Source organism: Alligator sinensis, unplaced genomic scaffold (assembly GCF_000455745.1).
Source record: "Alligator sinensis unplaced genomic scaffold, ASM45574v1 scaffold889_1, whole genome shotgun sequence".
Taxonomy (NCBI): Eukaryota; Metazoa; Chordata; order Crocodylia; family Alligatoridae; genus Alligator; species Alligator sinensis.
This window is the reverse complement of record NW_005842361.1, coordinates 786,625-806,744: the sequence shown is the minus strand read 5'-3', so window position 1 is coordinate 806,744 and position 20,120 is coordinate 786,625. Positions and strand designations below refer to the sequence as shown.

The window sequence follows — 20,120 nt, the reverse complement described above, 5'->3', positions numbered from 1 at the left end:
AAGAGTTGGACCCAAGTCACTATTAGCGATTTTTTTTTTTTTCCTACTTGCCATTACAGTAAGTTTTATTTATCTTACCAAAGCTGCTGCTTCTTGAGAAAAGGTGATGTGGTTAATATTAAACTATTTTACAAGCCAAGAAAGGACTCGTTTTTCATGATCACTGAGGTGCGAATAGCCTTCCTCTTTCTGTGTACTTTGTTCTTTCTTTCCAAACTGTTTTTTTTTCCCTTCCCCTAATGACCTCCGCACTTACTTAGCGAACACTTAATGCCTCATCGTATTGTAAATAGTAAATACTGGCTGCTGCCAAGACATCTAGTTGAAAAGGCTTCGAGTTTGAAAATAAATGAATGCCATTATAACTCAATTAGTTCTTCAGTGTGCATTACTCAGAGATACAATGCCTTTAGTGCATTTAGTGCCTGTATGTGAGAAGAGCTTTGCATGAGCAACTACCACTGGCAGCTTCAGTGGCAGCTACTGCACAGTGTTTCTTTGGGTCAACTCCCATTTATTAACTATTGTACTGTCCCATGACTTTTACACATTTTGCTGTTTTGCTTTTTGAAGCATGTGAGGTAAGTGGGTTATAGTTCTGGAAAAGAGGATAAAACATTCTCTTAATTCATTTTTGCCAAAAAAATACAACTGATGCACTGCAAAAGGGTCTGATTGACCTGAATGCGGACCTCTGATCACTACATGAAATGGATTAGCATGAGGCAAACTTAACTATATTAACCCCCTTATTCCACAGAGGAAGATGAGTTCCCCATCCATAGTTCATTCAGTCCTTGACAATCTCTGCAGAGAAATGGTTATTAAAAGTGGTGATAGGATTTCATTACTTAAGGGATTTGCAGAGATGTTAACAAATGGGGGTGAGGGGTAGGGTATGAAATGACTTGTACTTGCATAGTCTGCAGCTGAGTCAGGAGCTGAACTGGAAGTCCTTGTCCAGTGCTTTAAAACATGAGGCCATACCTCCCTTTCCTCATTAGTATCAACAGTCCCACTTAGCAAATGAAGTTAAATTAATAGCACATTTGTTTAATTTACCACAGCAGTTGCAGTTTTTGTCTCTGTTATCAAATAACAGTTTTTAGGTAGACAAATGGCAAGAAAACCATTTTCACCCTTCCCTTGTTTTGAATATCCTTTCTTCTTCATTGATTTTAGGTATATTGTTTGAACAGGGGCCTGAGGGATACTGCAGGTTTGATTCGCATCAATGGCTGCAAGGAGCCAGTTTCACTTCTACTTGGGAACATGGGTGAGGGCCTAGAACTAGTGAACATGGAGACAAAGGTATTTGTAGCGCAACAGATTGCCAGGGGAGGAGCATCCCTTGGGATGATGGAAAATTGTGAAACTCACCAGCACTAAGTCAGGAGGGATCCTCATCCTTCATGGATGTTTAGACTTGTACACCTCTTCAAAAGACAGGGAGGACAGGAAGAAAAAGCCTGCCTAGGGAAGCCTTCTGAATGGGGCAAACAATTCTGCTTTGATTTGTTTTCCTCTGCCTGGTGGATTCTTTTTACCTACAGTTATTTGTAGCCTACAGAGGCCCAGGGTTTATGAGCACAGTATCAAGGCCTTCACTCTGTTTCCCATGGTAACAGAGCTAGCTGAGGAGCAGCATTCCCATGTGGTCACTCACTACCTGTAATTGGTAGCTGCTTCTGAATGCTGGTTTCCAAAAAGTGGGTAATTTGTAGGAGGAGTTACCACCTGCAATAATTTGAGTGAGGTCAGAAGGATTTCTCATGGAGAGATCCATCTGGGAAGGTAAGAAAGGGGTGGAGAAGGAATGAAATGCAAAGAGAGGTCAATTTCTCGGTCACTTCTCTTTACCTTTGATTCCCTGGTCGAGCCACAGCAGGGATTCAATAGAATGGGGGGAATTGCTGCAAACAGACCATGGCTTTGCAGCCCTGTTCATGTGACCTGATAGGAAGGCCCAGCCAAACTGAACTTCTTTCTGAATGTGGAAGAAAAATTTAATTTCTACAGTGCAGTTTGAATATATCCAAGTCACCTTTTCAAAGCATGCATTGTCGAAACATTTGATTAGCTAGGGTTTACATATCGTGCAGTATACTTAAACCAAGCATTCAGAGAGCTCGGTTTAGGAAGCTGCTATTACCCTCAATTTTAGGAACTAAATCTAGGGATGATTAAGATCTAGGCATGAACATGTGGAACAAAAAATGTGTTATTCTGCTTTTTGAAACAACCTGGTGTATGAGAACAGCAGCAAGGGATTGAGCACGCACAGGAGTAATGATCATTTGCATGACAATAATAACCTTTACCTGAGGATCTCAAAGTGCTGTAGATAATAACCATATTGGTACTATATATGGGCTTGCCAATTAATGTGTTTCTATGTTCACTGAGGATTATAAATGAAATGCACCCTAACAGATAATATTAGTACAGGATCTGTGAACTGCTAAATGCTGCTTAAGCCCATTTTGTATCTTCCACATGGTGAATAGGCATCATGCAAGCTGGCTGCATAAAATGCCTTTTATGAAATCAAATAGTGTATAAATACATAGACTTATGTAGTTACTTGTGTATTTTAAATTCATGCATATTGTGTGTAATTAATTAAAAAATATTTCTTCAGCTGCATACTATAAGACATCACTCCATCTTCCTCTCAAACTCCTAAATGAAATAGAGATGGATGACTGGTTCATTAAATAGAACTCTACATACCTGGACATAATTTGGCTCAACTTTTGAAAGTCATGACTTTGCTACGTGCTGCTTACTTGAGGCCAGATTTTGATACTTATTTGTTGTACATTATCTTGTTTGGGAGTACCTCCACGTAAATCTCATTCTTTGTGAGAAATCATTTCTCATGTTTTGCAGGCAGACAGATGAACTATATGCTAAAGGCCAGGTAAAATCTTTCCAAGATGCTTTGAGTCAATGTCATCCAAAGAAATTTCAGTTTCTTTCCAAAAAAAAGTCAGTATTTCACATAGGACAGTTGAAATGACAGTCACCTGCTTGGAAGATTGCCTGCAGAGAGAAAGCAAAATTGACAAGAGCCTTCAAGGCATGCGGCTGGAAAGTGGAACCAGGTTGGGGGGACTCTACCTACCCCTGCAGCCCGGTTGCCAGGACACTGAGAAAAGCCTTCCAGTGGGTTCAGGGGGCTGGGAGCCCAAGCTCTTGACCCCCCCTGGCTTTCTTTCCTAGCCTGGCTCTTGGAGAAGCACACAAGGAACTGGTCTCTGGGTTAGGTGAAATGAGCATGAACTCTGGGCAGGCAACTGGCAGGCCAAAAAATCTCATTTCAGTTCTCTGGAAATATAATTGTTTTTTCTTCACGTTTCTTTCCATGAGGAGAAGAAAAACTCATGATTGACATTTTATCTTGATTAGAGACAAGTGTTTTCAAAAACATAACACTCCTCAAGGGAAGGATTTATATTCTTTGGGCAGCTCTGCTTCTAGTTGCCATTGCTGGTTGTGTAGGAATAGAGCCTAGTAGTGCAGGACATTCCAACATCAGCACAGCTTTGAAATCTGTGAAAATTGGGTGCTTCCGTCATGCCCCACAATATACATATACCAGTTCTGTGCCATAGGAGTTGCAATTTTATTGCGGATGTGAAAGTATTATATGCATTTTGCTCTAATCCTAGTCAAACAACATCAGTCTTTGTAATATGGCACCCACATATTTATTTTAAATATTTATCTTAATATTTTGATCACAATTCAAGATTAGGAAGGTAACATTTAACTCATCTGGAGCCTACAGGATATGGACTGTCATTCACTGGGAAGCTGTGTAATCACAATCCCAGATATCGGTGATTATACTGTAATAAAACAACTCTTCTGATAAATAGTCATGATAAAATAATTGACTGTGCTGAAGATGCTGTCACTGTGTTAGTACTTCAAATAGATCCTCAACTTTTGGAGATTACAGAAGTGTAACCTTATTTTTTCTGACACATCTAAGGAATCTGTTTCACAATGTGCAGCACTAGAGCCAATGCATTCTGTACTCCGAAAATAAGACTACTATAGAACTAAGTCGGTTTACTCTCCATGAGCTTAGAGAAGTCTTAGTTTACCAGAGCTAAATTGAAAATCAGCAGGTGGGTGAAGGATTATAAACTGCTTTGCAGTTCCTAGCTGGTCCTTGAAAAGCATGCAAAGTTTTTTAGGTATCTCTTGTAGAAAAGGATTGTACTAGCATGGTCTTAGTAAGCAGAACTCTAGAACAGCCTACATAGTGGTTGTTTTAATTTTTGCCAATCTAGAGTATTATTTTGCAGATCTTGTCTGAAAGAAATACTGGATCCTCCTCCTGCACTGCATAGAAATCCAGTGTTTATTCCTGTTTTAGTCTCCCTTCTGTGTAACCATAACAACTGCTAGAATCTCTTCTCTTTATTATAGTTTAAGAAAAACCTGTGGGTGGTTTCTAACTCTGGTTCAGTTTTGCCTCCAAATCTTGAGAGAGACCAGAGACAGTTGACCCAATGTCAAAGTTTATTTTAACAACTACCTTTTGTCCACACTTCTTCACTTTTTTTTTCTCAATTCCCTCCCCTAGCCACTGCATAGGTATGCTATCTGTTGCTTGTGTGTTCTTGTATATCTGTCAGAAACTTTGCTTTCTCTTTTCTGTGTGTCTCTTCACCTTAGATATTTCACCAGTTTGATTGTTTATCATCATTCATAGTGTCCCAAGCATGAGAGCGTTACTTTGTAGCTCATTCCTAAGGCATTTGTGCACATGTGCAAATGTGATGTATGCTAAAAGTTCAGTTGAACTCATTGGTGTATTCCCATACTAAAAAGAGATTGCACAGATGTAAGTGTTTCAAGGATAAAGGCTGAAATGGAGACTGTATAATGAAGGATGGGGGAGAGCAAATATTTGAAGTGCTGAGTACAGGTATGACTGGTCATGGTTGTGCTCTAGGAAAATAAAATGTTTAATTAAAAATTTGATCTTGCATCCTTGAATTAATCCAATTATTTTGCATCCAATTAAACATCCAAGCTAACAGGTAAGGATATAATCAAAAATATATTTGTTGTGACCTCCTCCTGGTTTTCTTTTCTTCCATTTTTTTTCCTCTGTCAATATTGTCCTTTTTTCCCTTGTTTTTCTTAGCCCTGTACCCCATTTTGACAGTAGTAACTGAGTTGCCCTCCTGTGTTTCCCTCTGGTTCTGTCTCAAACTTCCTCTCTTTGTTCCTGAGTCTTCTCATGGGTCTTCCTCTTTTTGTAGTGACTCACTGTTTATTTGCTGTCACTCAGCCTTCTTGCGCACTCCTGCTATCTGATGCTTGCCTGAGGTCCCAAAGAAGAAGGAAAAAGCTATTTGGACTTTGAAACATTCAGGGTTAGGGTCTTTCTGCCTTCACCAAAACCACTTAAACCTTCCAAGCTCCAAAGGGCATGGGGATTCTGTGTGGCTGGGTCTCTCCCCTGATTCTCTTAGCACCACTGCCCTTCTGCTGACCATATTTTCTTGGAGAAATGAGCAAACGTGAAAATCTTTGGGCTGGCAGCCAGGCCCTTGCTGTTGAATTTCTTATGCTTTCCTATGTTGTTAGACCTTGCAATCCAAGATCTGGAATCTGGGTACACAGGAACTTTAACAACAAAATACATGTGACTACCACTTGGGATTTTGGACTTCCTTTATCAGCTGGTAGCACTGGTAAACTCTTCTCCCCTATATAAACTGCTAGAGAGGGGCACAATTCTCATTTCTGCTAGCACCGTGACATAAAGAGTCTTACTTGCTGTATGGTCTTCCTTAGAAACAAGTCAGAAGGGAGGAACATATTGATTCTGAGGCAGACTTGTATTAAGAATAATTTACCTGAAAATAGTGGTTTCAAGCTTGGCCATGAAGGACTGAATACAAGTTGTACATGCAAAATGGAGATTTACTTATTTTCCAAATAATCAGTCTTGCACGGTGGTCCAACATTTACTCACTGTAATCAGAACAATTTAATAGCTTAACCAAGGAAATGAAAAAGACACAATAGTTAATAGGAATCTAGGTCTCCCTTAAGGAAAGTCCCTGTCTATCTTGCTCCAATGAGTAGTGACTCCTTCACAGTAGACATCCTTCTCTGCATGCAAGTTAGCTTAAAGTTCAGCGTGAGATACTGACCGACGTTGAGGATTCATGCGAAAGTGCTGCGCTCTTAGAACCAGAAAATTCAGTGATCATTCATGGCAACTGACTTCTGCTTGTGGAGCCTTCCACACCCTGAGGTCATTCACAGTCTCTTACTCTGCTGCTCATCTTCAGCATCACCTAACCTTTTTCACCTGTCTTTTATTCTCCCATTCTGAGGAATTATCCAGTGTTTTACATGTTCTGGCTTGTCCTAAATTTTTGCCTTGGCAAAACCAATATTTTTCACACAAGAGCTGATTGTACATGATCTTGATAGTCTCATATGTGCTCTGGCTTCAGGAGTTGTACATGCAAGTATTTTTATTACATTTACCTGAACAAAGTTGTCTTTTCTTTGGATTTTCCTGCTTAAAGAAAGCAGGAAAATCCAAAAATGACTAGACTTTGTCTTATTAGGCGAGTGTCTGTTTGATGTTCAGCTAACAGAACATCAGACAGAATATCTAGAGCTTATGGCTTTCAGAAGACTTTTTATAGTTGTTCAATTTAAAGCAACAAGAGGCCTTCACATCTAGTCTGCTCAGTTACATTGAAGGCACTTCCTTTTTACCCAGTTGTTCTGAGCCCAGTCACTTGGGCTTGAGCCAGGTTGTACCTTCCAGAAAGGCATCTAGTCTTGATTTTTTGTTTGTTTGTTTGTTTGTTTTTTTTAACGACAGCAAGAAATAGAGAGTTCAGCATGACCCTTGTTCTATGGTTAATAGCCCCTGCTATTAAATTTGTGTACTTCATATTTCCAATCAATATTTTCTGGCTTAAGTTTCAAGCCATTGTTTTTATGTCTTTTTTTTCTTTCCCAGATTTAAAGAGCCTTTTAGTACCCAGTTATGCATACTTTTATCAAGTTACTCCTTAATCTACATTTTGATTTAAACAGATTGAGCTCTTTTAAGCTCTCACTGTGGGGCATTTTCTGTCTCTTGAATACTTTTTTTGTGGTGCTTTTCTATCCTATCTCTGATTTCCCCCCCCCCCCCCCCCCTTTTAAAAAATGTGAATAGCCGAAAGTGTATATTTTATTTTACTGTCAGTTTAATCAATTCTTACTCCTACTCACTACTTTGCTTATGTATCTAAAGGTCACATTAGCCCTTTTTATCACCATGTCACACTGGAATTTGTGGCACATGGCTGTAATTATCAGCTACAATGAGCAATAAAGCTGGTAACCAATTTAATGTCATTTCTCCTTTTATTGGTGCTGATCCGATAGCCAACCAATATATCGGTGCACCTCTAACTGCAACAGACTAGCAATCTGGCTCCTGGGCTGTTGTCCTGGCTGGTACAGTTCCTGGGATCAGGTGTGGCAATTATGCTGGGCACCGGAGAGTGGGGAGGGAAGGGGAAGAGGAGCAGGGTCTTGCCTGCACCCATCCTTCTAACTTGTGCAGCAGCTACTACTGCTGCAACTGCTGCTGTAGTCATGTGGGGTTGAGCTGTAGCCACTTTGCTTCCACCCATGGGAGCAGGGCTGTGCCTCCCACTACTAGGCATGGAGATATGCCTGCCTGGGTACTATGGCCAGACAGCCAAAGGCTGTGGTTACCATGGCAAAGACTCTACTGGAGGGAGGGAGCCATTCTGGTGCTCTATGTAAGTCAGTGCCCAGGGTTGATGTACCCTTCTCTCATTCCTTTTCCCCCAGTTAGGCTACTGCATGGGGAACCTTACATGGTGAGGGTGGTCCTTGCAAGCAGCAGCGTACATTACTTTTCCTTAATGTTAGTAAAGATATATTGTACATCAGAAATAGTAGTCTGTGTGAGGTATTACAGACAAAGTATAATGGTTGAAAACTAGCTAAACAGTGGTAGGTAATTGAACTTCAGGGATCTCTTGGCAGCTTGGAGCCAACAAAGCTTCAGAATGTTATGAGACATGGATAGATATTGATACATTATATGAAATGTAAATTACTAGAAGAGGAGAGCGTTTAAATTTGAAGCCCCTGTCTTAGAATGCACCTGAATGGCATTTCCAGTCACCTGGGATTGCACTTAGTAAACATTTGCAAAACTTAAGAGTATTATTGTTGCAATTTTTTCTTTCTCTTTGTATCATGGCTTGATAAAATGAGCTGTTACTGGAGCAGTGGGAGCTGCAAACTGTAAGGCTTTCAAAAGGCTATTTTTAGGTGCTCCAGGAGCATTTGTAACTTGAACACCTTCTCTATAATTAATGTTTTTCCTAGAGTTACTAAATATGTACGTTTATTTTTTTCCCCTATGAATTGGGATACTACAGCTAAACTAAGCCCATAATTACAGAAACTGGGGCAGAGGAGGTCTAGTTGTGAATGGTGTTGTGGATTCCTCTTTTATACGTGGTTTTATACTGTTGGTTTAGACTCCTCTGCTAATGAACTTGTTTGAACAGAACAACAGGCTATGTAAAAAATTTGCTGTTAATGAACCCATCTCTATCTAGGAATCCTGAACTCTCATGTCTAGACAGTGAATTTAAATTTCATCTGGCAAAACTACAAGTGGAAATGAATATTTTATAAGAATCTAGATGTGGAACAAACAAAAATCTAGTTCTTCTATAGAGAACAGATTTAAATCACTATTTCCTAGTGTGTAGTTTTTTGGTTGGGTGACTAACTTGTCCAGAGATTCTGTACAGTATCCATTACTACTGAAGGGGGGAATACAGTGCAGAGAAGCTCCTTAGCCTCTTGTCCGTCCCTCCACACAATCTTCAACAGAATGGCTTCCTTGTAATCTAGTGGTTTTCGACCTTTTTTTGACTCAAGGCACCCACTGGAAAATGCCAGACTTTAGTTTTCATTTGCTTTTTGGAATATAGAAAAATAATAGGGCATTTTTTTCTGTTGCAAAGAATCAGGAAAACCAAAACAGGTCAGACATGTTTCAATGCTAATGATGCCTATTTGCTTCCTATTTGTTTTGTGGATCGTGTTTACACACGTAGCCCTACTAACATTGCATGACACCCACAGCATCCTTGGAAGGATGTTAAGGCACCCAGAATGCTGTAACACCCTGGTTGAGAATTGCTGATGTAACATACTGGGGAAAACAATGTTACTAGGCCAGCTGTCTTCATCACAGTTTACTACACCCTTTAAGGAGAAATCTGCTTAACCAGGATCTCAGCCTGCACATTGATGAAATGAGCATGGCAAATAATCCCAGCAGGGGGCCAAAAACACAATTAAGGCATGGGCTTGTGACCTAGAAGATCTGTGTTTTGGTTACTGGCTTTTAAATGTTCAGACACAATCTATGCATTTTTAGCTGCTTATATGATAAAATGGAAATAATATTTTCACGTAACCATTGTTTAGATGGCAGACCCAAGTCTTTTACAGCTATTTTGTACAGCTTCTAGAGCAATGGTGCCCTGAGGCTGGAGGCTCTACTGTAATGTAAATGTTAAATTATAAAGTTACAGCTTATCTCTTGAAGTCTATATTCAGCTTTGTTCTTAGTCACGGATTTGAGAGAGAATCGTGTTTTGTTTACACATTTTTGTTCCTGTTGATATATTATATAAGATGCATGTTATTTTGTTTAAATAATATTGAACTGTACAACCGAACCTTGACCTCTGGAGTGGGGTTTGTAGAAATGTGGATTTCATGGGAAATGAAAGTGTCAAAATACTTTTTCTGTAGTTAAAAAAAATCTCACCTTTTTGGATGTCCTATGACATGTGGCTTGATTGCCAGACATCTGTGGAACAGTGTCAGTTGCCTTCCATTGCTGCATTTTCACAAAACATTCAAGATTGACCACTCTCTTGGTGCTGCATGAGGAATACACAGTGCTGCATTAGTTTACAATATAATTTTTATCTCTAGTCTCTTCAATAGCCATTGTAGATCCATATGTTTAGGGGGTTGGAGAACAGCCACTGAGGTGATATGTAACTTTGTTCAGAAGTAGTTCATACGTAAAGCATTATCCTTCTAATGCTGCTATCTACCTATCTGTCTACTGATTATAATCATATTGAAGGTTGCAGCGTTATATATTACTGTCTGCTTAGCTTCAAATTACAGGAGAATAAATTCTAATTTTCTGCCTAACTTGAGTGATGGGTCAAAACTTCTGCAGCCTGCCATCATTCAGATCTTCCTCTTGTTCCCAAGTGTTTAAAAAACCATGTGACCCTTACCTTGGCTGTTGCCAGACATGGCCCATGCTCTCAACTTTAAAAATGGAGGTAATACATAAGAACTCTGCAGGGAAGTTGTGGGAATTTTGCGGTCGCTGTTTATATAGCGGTTAGTAAATGCTTTTTTTGTTTAAATCCTATTATTCTTGTTTGGCTAAAAACTATCTCTTTGTAATTGCCAGGACAGTGGGGGGTTGCTTGATTGGAAACAAGCAGCAAAGCTCTGATAGCAGCCCTTTTTTCCAGAGCTCTCTTATGAGGGAACACATTAGAGTTTACAATAGGGAAGTATTTTATGGGAAGTGCTCAGCTCTTAACAAAAGCTATTAATATTGGATACTTTACTTCAGGGACTTGATGTTGCATTGCTGAAGTAAATGGGAGCTTGTGCCATTGATTTAGGGGCTCCTGGATCAAACACTTACTGTACAGAAAATGGTGGGGTGCAGATGCTATGATGAATCATTCAATAAAGCCCAACATGTATTTTTCACCCATGAACAAGAAATTAGAAGCTTCACTAATATGCTAGGGGCCTAGGGCTGTATTCAGTTTTAAGATTGAAGCAAAGACAAGTATATATTAATTGGAATATGCAGTAATTTGCTAGGTCATACAACAGTGGTGCTTTTCCTTTTTTTGCAGTGGGCCACATGGGCATTGTCCAGTCTGTCCATGGGCCAGGTTTGGCCTGTGGTCTTGATCTGGTGCCCGGGTCAGGCCCAGTGGGCACCATCCAATGACATGGAGAGTGGGTAGGTAGGTGGGGCAGCCCAGCCCAAACCCAGCACCGCAGCGAAAGGGATGTAGCCAGGCTCTGTGGTAGGGGATTTCCTTCACTGTTGCTGTTGACAACATGGTCCTTATTACAAAGTCATTTTTATTAGTAGGAAACACTTGAGCTAATAATAGGGAACATTTTACATAGTCTCACCTGTTTATGCTGGGATTGTGGATGAGTATGTAGGGAAGGCTGGCTTCAAATATATAGTTATAGGAATACTTCAAGGTTGGTATGCTCGTGGGATATCTCCCCAGGGCATTAAAATTTTGCATGTTAGAAAGAAGCAGATATTTGAGAGGGAGATTATAATATGAATTGTGTGTAATGTAAGTTTTTTTGAAAGCAAAAGAGTGCTCATATGGCCCTGGCAGAGTGGCTGTCCTGGACCAGGGAGCTGCCCACTGCTGGATCCTGCCAGTCAGCTGACATAATTAATGACATTTCAAAGGACAACTGCTGCATCAAGTGGAGCTGTAGTTTTGGGCCAGACAATGGGGAAATAATATTGTGATGTAAACCTGGGGTGATCAGCAGTGGCACTGGATCATTTAGATTCAGGACAGATTCCTGAAGTTGTGTGCCAGATTCACCCCAGCTTTGCAGCACAGAAATACCAAAATGAAAAAATGGAAAGCGATAGTCACATGGAAGCTAGCACCCCCAAATTACCATTGGTTAGTAGACCATCAGCTTGGCATTTGAAAGGTCAGCGATAAATCAGATGGGAAAGGGTTATAGTTTATGTCCTAACACAACACACGGCATAATATCAACATGCTGGATATACAATTGTTCTGTAAAAGCACCCCTAACTGCTGGAACACAGGTGGGGAGTGCATCATCATTTTGTGATTCTTGTCTGCTTAGCCTCTGAACGCATAAGCCATCTTTTATTTGTCCCGTCTTATGCTTGCCTTGGTGCTGACTGTCAGCAGCTTACTGATGACAGGTGTTGTCTAGCTAGAAAAAGTCCATAATGTTTCTGCATTTAGAAATACAGGATTGTTTTGACAAATGAAAGTTTGGACAGTAGTGTGTGGTTGTGGAAAGTTTTAAAAGCTCATTTTGCCAGCAGTACACGCAAATGTTATTCTTAGTGAAAAGGTAATGATTGCATAAAGATTCTTTTGCAGTATGCATGAATGATTTGCCTTTAATAGACTTTCATCATATAATATAACGTGGAAGCCTTTCTGGCTATTGAACTACTTTTTAGCACTCCTGGCAGCACTGCAATGCCAAAACACAGAAAGATGGAACAAATTTGAAAGCTAGCTATCTTTTATTTAAAACACTATATCAGTATCTTACAACATTGTCATGGAGGCATCAAGTCAAAGATATATACTGTGAAGTGTTTTAAATATTTGTTAGAATTCATGCTTTTTTTTTAAACATGCATTAGTTTGGAGTGAACTTTACACTGTAAAGATTACTATAGTCTGATGACCTCACAGTATGTAATAAATATGAAGTATAATGAAAACTGTTTGTTTATGTAATTTTCTGGAAGAAATACAGTCCAGTATATTCCCTACATCAGAGAAAGTAGTGGCTGGGGCGGGGGGGTGCCGTGTTCCTGCCTTCCCTCACTTCTGTCCTTTGCAGCCTCCCTGCCCTCCCCACCCCTAGCTCACCACAGCCTCTGCACCTTCCCTCCCACCACTCTCTTATTGTCAGAATCATCTTGGGCTCTGTTTCCTCCTGAAGCACAGCATGTTCCAGTGGGGTGGATAAAGATTCATTGGAGTCCCGGGGCCCCTCCCCATGGCTCAGGGCCCCCATGACCTACATCTTGGCCGTGCAGCCGCAGGCTCTGTCCCTGGCTAGCACAGCGGGAGCAACGGCTGGAGTGGAACAGGTTGCCCCCCAGACCCAGGGCAGGAGCTTTGGCCACCCCTGCCCATAGGTCTGCCAGGGGTGTGGAGCTGCTGCCCACCAGGTGCATGTGGCGCAGACCGAGCTCTGGAGGGGGCCCTTGTCCTGCTGCGGCTCAGCCTGACAAACGGCACCTGGCAGCCATGGCCCACCATTCCAGGCATGTCTGGCCACCCGGTTTTGTCTGAGGTAGGGGCCCTGAGTCCAGGCCCAGCTAGCCCGTGCATTAATCCATTTAGGTCAGCCCCTGCTGACCCTACAGCAATGTTGGTGCCACTGATTGGCCAGTCAGGGGATAGACTTTCCATGTACTGCATGCCCAGGAGGGAATCCAGCCTGAGCCAGAGTCTGACAGTAAGTGGGGTGGGGTGGGGGAGATGCAGAAGCTGCAGAGGGCAGACCAAGAGGCTGCTGTGGATTGGACCCTGGTCCCAACCCAGGCTCAAGGCCAGAGTTGGAGCCAGAGCAGCTGCCCTCCCCACTTTGTATGTGAATCTAAAACAAGGGGCTTTCCCCCCCACACCATGCTGATTGGGGAGCAAGGGGAACTTCATCTTAGTTTCAAGTAAATATGGTGGCTGACTAAGTCAAAAGAAAGGAAGTATTCTTCATGCTTGTTCACAAGTGGTTGCTTCTGTCAAAAGCTGGGTTAGTACTTCCATAAAATATAGTTCGAAGTGCTTAGACCAGTGGTTCTCAACCTTTTTAGATTCAAGGCACTCCTCAATAGACTTGCACTGCTTGGAAAATGCCACCTCTTAGTTTTCAACTCTTATTATTATTATTACAGGAAAAATTTTAAATAGAGCAATAGTTGCAAAGAACTCAGATCACAACAGGGCAGAATGTTTCAGCACTAATGATTCCTGTTTGAAAACTCTGGATTTATTTTGTGAATCATGTTTGCATACATAACAGTGCTAATATTTGCATGGCATCCTTGAAAGCATTTCAAAGTACTTCCGGGTGCCATGGCTTAGCCACTGACTTCCATTAGTTCAAAGGTTGGACTGTAAAAGTACAGCAGCAAGCATATCACTTGCTTTATTTAAACATAATAAATACAGTATGAAAAATTTCAGGCCTTATGGATTGTCACAATGTCAGATGGGTATATTATATGATTTTAAAGACGCAGTGTAATTTCTCAAAAATACAATTTAAATGACATTTGTTATCCACCCTGACAGAAACAACAGTTTCAGCTTTATTTCTTTATATGGTATGTGTCCGAAAGGTGGAAGAACTGAATAAGATGCATTTCGGGGAGGGTGTTGTGGTGCAGTTGCACCCACTTTTTGATCCCTGGACTACCCAAAGTTTAAGTCATACTACCTGGCAGTGGCAGCAGCATTTCTCTTCAGGCATTAGTGAGACAGTTATTTGACTTCACAGCATATTCTGATCTACCTGATTCCTTCTAAACTCTTTATTCCACAGCTGTTAATAACCCTCTGTTCTTTTAAAGCAGTTTTTCTCAACCTTTTTTGTACTTGGTCCCATTTGTAAACATCAGTGGCCAGTCCCAACCCAGGCCCCAGCCCCTTCATGTGTGGGGTGGGGGAGCGTGGGGGTACTCCAAGCAGCCCCTTGCAGGCTGGAACTCTTCTAGCCTTAAAGGCAAAAGCTACAGTTTTCTGCATTTTTTTCTCCTTTAAAGTTTGTTCGCATCCCTTTTGATTATATTCTTGCAACTCGCAGGTTAAGAAACTTTTAAAAGCCTTGATGTTCCACTAATCAAGCTATCCTTTCTTCTGCAATTCTGATGTCCATTAGCTGTTTTTCTTAATGCAGCTCCTATGCACAGCTGCAGACTGTTTTTAACTTTAGCTAAAAACATTCATTTAGGTGTGGAAGTAACTGGTCACAGAAGCATTGGAAGCCCTATCAAGATGCCCAAGAGTTTGTTTTATAAATGTGAAAGAGATGTACATTTAATTCTAATGAGCGGACCAAAGAAACAACATTTTTATTTTTGTCTGCTTTGGTGTGACAGCAAACTTAATGCACATTCCAATAGTTATCTTTGTTCTTGTTTTGAACTTAAACCGATTAATAAAGCCCCTAGCATATTAGTAAAGCTTCTAGTTCCTTTTTACTTGGAGAAAAATGTTGTTATGTGGGGATACACTGTACCATCTGCCCTCCCTCTTCAAAATCCTACATCTGCCTAGGTGCATGTCTTATAGGACATACAGCTAAAAGACTGACTTAAGCAATTATCCAGTGTGAAAGCTGCAGCTAGAGCTTAGAATCCTGTAATGAGGGCTGTGGGGTGGATTGCAAAATGTGATTCGGAGCAAGCATCAGTGTGTTCTGTTATACCAGAGCCTTTTCAAACAGTGCTACAATCCAAAGTGTTCTCAGAATTGTATAGACTTATGTTAACGTTGCTTGCAAATATGTTACATGAATATGATTAGTCCCTCAATCCCTCCAAGACAGTGGTGTTAAACAGACACTAGTGTAAGGGAAATGGCATTGCTCTTACTGAAGAACAGTGCAGAGAGGGCACCCTCCCTGAGACTGGGAGTTACCTTTTTCTGTGGACCCTCTTTTCCCTTAGCATATTTTTAAAGCTTTTCTTAATAGATATTTTATGCAGACTCTTCAATTAGCTGCCTGACTATTCAGTTAGTTTAGATCCCCTTCCCAGTTTTCTCCCATGGATATTTCTATGGGAGAACAAAGCTTGACCTTGTTTTTTAAGTGCTTCAGTCTGAGAGGATGCTTCATCAAGTAAATAGCTTGAAGTGCTAGGACATACTGTGTGTTTGAAACAGAAAAATCAAAGGCTGAGTGTAGCAATTATTAACACTTTTTTTCTTGCTTTTTATTCATAACATGCCTTGCATATAAGGATAGAGATAATTGCAATACATGTACATATATTACATGCTTTATCATGTAAAATTCATAACTCTCCTAATCCTCCTGCCTGTCACAGTTATTTCATGATGGGCCAATTCCATAATTCAGCACACCGAGCTCAAAGTTCAGTTTGTTGGCATTGCTGCTCTAGGTCAGCGCAACTTTGATGCAAGTAGCTTTGCATCAAGTTTGCTATTGTATTTTTTCTCAGCTCTTTGACTTCCTGTAGTGGTCAAAATTTGACCTTGTTTCTGAAGGAAGCTCTGTACTTCCATTGTTTTAAAATATCAGGCTTTGCAAAATCCTTGCCCCATTGAAGCTGATGGGAATTTGTTTAGGGCATGGGTGTCGAATACATGGTCGCAGGCTGGCTCCAGCTGTGTAGCCCTATAATTAGGCCTGACGGAATTTTTAAAATCTTGATGGACAACACTATTTATTTATTTATTTTTTTTAAAGCATTCATTTCAATTTCTATAGGTTTGTTTGTTTGTTTGTTTGTTTGTTTAGGATTGCATGAAATTGGGGGTGTAGGGTCTGCGTCCTTCTTCAGCTCAGCACGCAGCATCACGAGGGAAATTGCTGTGCTGTCAGCACACACACACACACTTTGCCCAGCCCAGTCTACCCCGCAGGAGCCTCCGTGGGCGGCGGCAGCCTCTTCTTATGTGCCCTTCCTATAAATTCTGATTATTAACACTGCAAATGTTTCTTTGTTGGTCTGTGAGTATAAGGTGCCATCATCATTATTAATTAATGTTTAATGATTAAAAAATCTAATCCTACCAAGCCACCTATGATTCTTCCCCTGGGTCTTGGACTGACCCTGCACACTGCATGTGGCCCATCCAGCCCTGTGCAGCATGTTCTAGTTCTGCTCTGGGGCTCACTCTGCACGTGGAATAGGGCAGAGCCTGCATGCATTACCACTCTGGCCTGGCCTTGTGTGCTGGCTACAGTGTGTGGTCCTGATATGGCCACAGACTGATTTGATAATCCTCATCTGGTCTGCAGGGCTGGATGAACTTGATAACTATGGTTTATGGATTTCAGTAGGGGCAAGATTTCATTCCCTTGTAATTATTTAGATCTTCTTGCAGATATTTTATTTCTAACTTGACAAATGCCTGCTTACAGCTACCCTCTCATGACAAGTCTCTTTTTCATAGAATCATAGAAAAGTAGGGTTGGAAGGGACCTTCAGGTGTCCTCTAATCCAGCCTCCCACCAAAGGCAGGGTCACCCCTATCTAAACTGTCCTATACAAACCCATTGCCCAACTGGTTCGTAACAAAATATAATCAACCTTGGCACAACCGTAAAGCATAACATCATAACATAACACCTTGGCATCTACATGTGCACCCCTGTAAGGCTGGAGTAAACTAATTTTAAAAAATGCGGCAGCACATGTGTAGATGCTGGAGGGTCTGGCTGGGGCATGAGGGTACTTCAGCAAGGCCCCTCCCCCCCCGCATCACAGTGAGCCTGGGGGGGAGCAGTCGTGGGCTGGCAGGCTGACTCCTGGGACCTCCTGCCAGCCTGGCCTACTCTACCACAGCTTGACTTGCTGTGATCCTGGGTGCATATGCAAATAAGCTTCAGAGCGATAATGTGGAGCTTATTGCTGTGCATTAATAGGCATGTGTAAATGTGCTCACTATGTCACTAACATATGCTAAGGGTAAGTAATTAGCCTTTTTAACTTATATTTGAAAATAACTTACCACCTATAATATTGAATTGCCAAGCACATGTGTTACAAATAACATTCCTTCATTTTTTTTATGAGGAATATGCATCTCCCATTTGGAGCAGAAATCTATAAAGAATATGTGTAGATATATGCAAAGAATACATAATATATAGATATAGAGAAACAGTAGATTAGAGATATATATAATATGCATAGTTTTTTTCCCCCTGAATGCTTTTGTCTTGTTTGAGTATATTTACTTTAAAACATACACTCAGTAGGGCAAAGGAAATTAAACTGCAAGAAAATAATAGCCTTATATTTAATCTTTGACAAAATGTATGAAAATAAAGGGATTGAGAGCTAACTTTCATTGCCAAAAAATTCAAGATGACTTCAATGACTGACTTTTAACACGTACTAAAGGCAGCATCAATTGGTGGGACTCGCAGAAGCCTGACACAATACTTTTGTTACAAGCAGTTATCACCAGAAGCCATCACTGCTATGCTTAACAAGGAAGTGACTTGCAACAGTGCATTTTATGTGTAAATTAGTGTGGATTTTTTTTCTCTCTCTACCATTTACAGTAATGTAATCCCCTACCACACATACCCTATTAAAAGCTGTGCTGACAATTTCAAGGCTTTAATACTAAGTGGATCAACACTATAGCTCCAGAAATAATTGAGCATTAGAACATAAGTCAAATTTTACTTTTCTTCCCCATAAATGAGCCTGGCTTCCTCCTCTTCTGGGATGTAGGGCACTTGCTTACATGCATTGTTTTTGTTATAAATATTTAAGCCATAGAGCTTTACACGATTCCCACTAACTTCTAGGAAAATTCTGTGGATGGATCAAATGGGTTCCAACTGTGCGGGCCGGCTTCCGATCTCGCCTGGGTCGCCATGTGCGAGCTCTCTCCCGATCCCATTTGGGTTGCCATGTGCGAGCCGGGGACCCGTCTTTGTGTGTACACAGGCTGTGGCCGGTAGCCCGGGTACACGGGGTTGGAAAAGACCGCGGTGCGGTATGACATGCTCTAGCTAGAATCAGTCACGGAGGCGTAATGGTTGACTGAAAAGATTATTTACTTACACCCGAGGTGGTCACAGTGTAGGCTGGTCAGCTTTCCAGGCTCAGCTCCGCTTGAGTTCTCGGTGGAGGACTCTAATAAACTCGGTTCCTTGACCCCGGAGTGAATCAGGCTCCGCGGGGTTCAAGAATTCGTTCCCACGGAGCAGCTGTATCTCCGTGAGTGTTACTCAGTTCCCAGGTCCCCCGGAGCTGTTAAACTCCGTGGGCTCGACAATTGGGTCCTTAGGATAGGGATACGTCTGGGCTGCGATCGGCGACAGGGAGAGGCTAGAGGTTAGTTGCCTCGGAGTCGTTAAGGCTCCGAGGGGACGGTAAATAAGTCCCGCGGAGTTGTTGAAGCTCCGTGGGTTCGATAAATTAAACCTCTGTTGCCCTCTTAAGGAAAAAGCTGGGTTCGTATGGATCAGCAGCGCTTAGAGATCTTCACGCTCCTTTCCCGAACTCCATGTGCTTTCTCTCTCTCATCCTAATACAAATGGCAGGGACTCCTTGCATCGCGCATTACTATAATGCAAAAGAAATGCACTATGCAAAGAAAGCTACAGAACTGGCGGGAAAAGCTCCTGCACGCGGGTTCTCTGTTGCAGCAGAACACTCCACCGTGCAAAAGAGCTGCAACTTGGCGGGAACATGATTTAGCGATGCCGAAGCGCACACAAACAAGAAAAACCACAACTTTGGGTTGTGACACCAACAACATGCATAAACTGGGAAGAAATTAGAGCAATTCAGAGGGTCCATTTCAGTAAAGGTATAAGAGCCTGACATGAAATTTTAAGTCTCTGCAGGCACAACTTAGTAAAAAAATGCTGTTGATACAAGATGGAACAGAATTCAGTTCACTCTCATGTATGCTTTGCAACAGGAGTAGAAATACCTGTTCTCATAACTAGAAGGAGTAAATATGATTCTAACCTACATGGAGGTTAGATAATACAAGCATTATCTTATGAGAATCTGAAGTAGTTTTATTAACTTACTATTTTAAAATATGGAAACATCATACAAATTTAAATCAATTATTAAAAGATCCCAGTGAATGCCCAACCTTTTTTTGTGGGGGGGAGATCACGGCACATCTTGCTTGTCTGATTTTGCTGGGGACCAGGACTGTTGCTCAGGGTACACTGATAACGCATTGCATCAGAGAGACTTAAGGAACTCTTTAAAATATGCAACCAAAACATTCTCTCTCCTTCCAAAAACTTATCACCTCTTACTTTTCTTTTTTTAGCCAAAGTCTCCATTTCTTCATTTATAGGGTTCTCCACACCCTGTGAAGTCTCCATGAATTACTGTATTTCTAAGCCAGAATTAGCTGGCCTGCATTTGGTTGGCAGTAAATCAGATGGACATAGTTTCATAGATGTTAGGGTCGGAAGGGACCTCAATAGATCATCGAGTCCGACCCCCTGCATAGGCAGGAAAG

The 20,120-nt window shown here is 41.3% G+C and overlaps 1 protein-coding gene across 3 annotated transcripts in view; it reads left to right on the top strand.

The window, feature by feature from the left end:
* Nucleotides 1–20,120, top strand: part of ARHGAP18 (Rho GTPase activating protein 18) — a 130,673-nt gene that overhangs the window by 855 nt on the left and 109,698 nt on the right. The gene's annotated exons all lie outside the window — the stretch shown is intronic.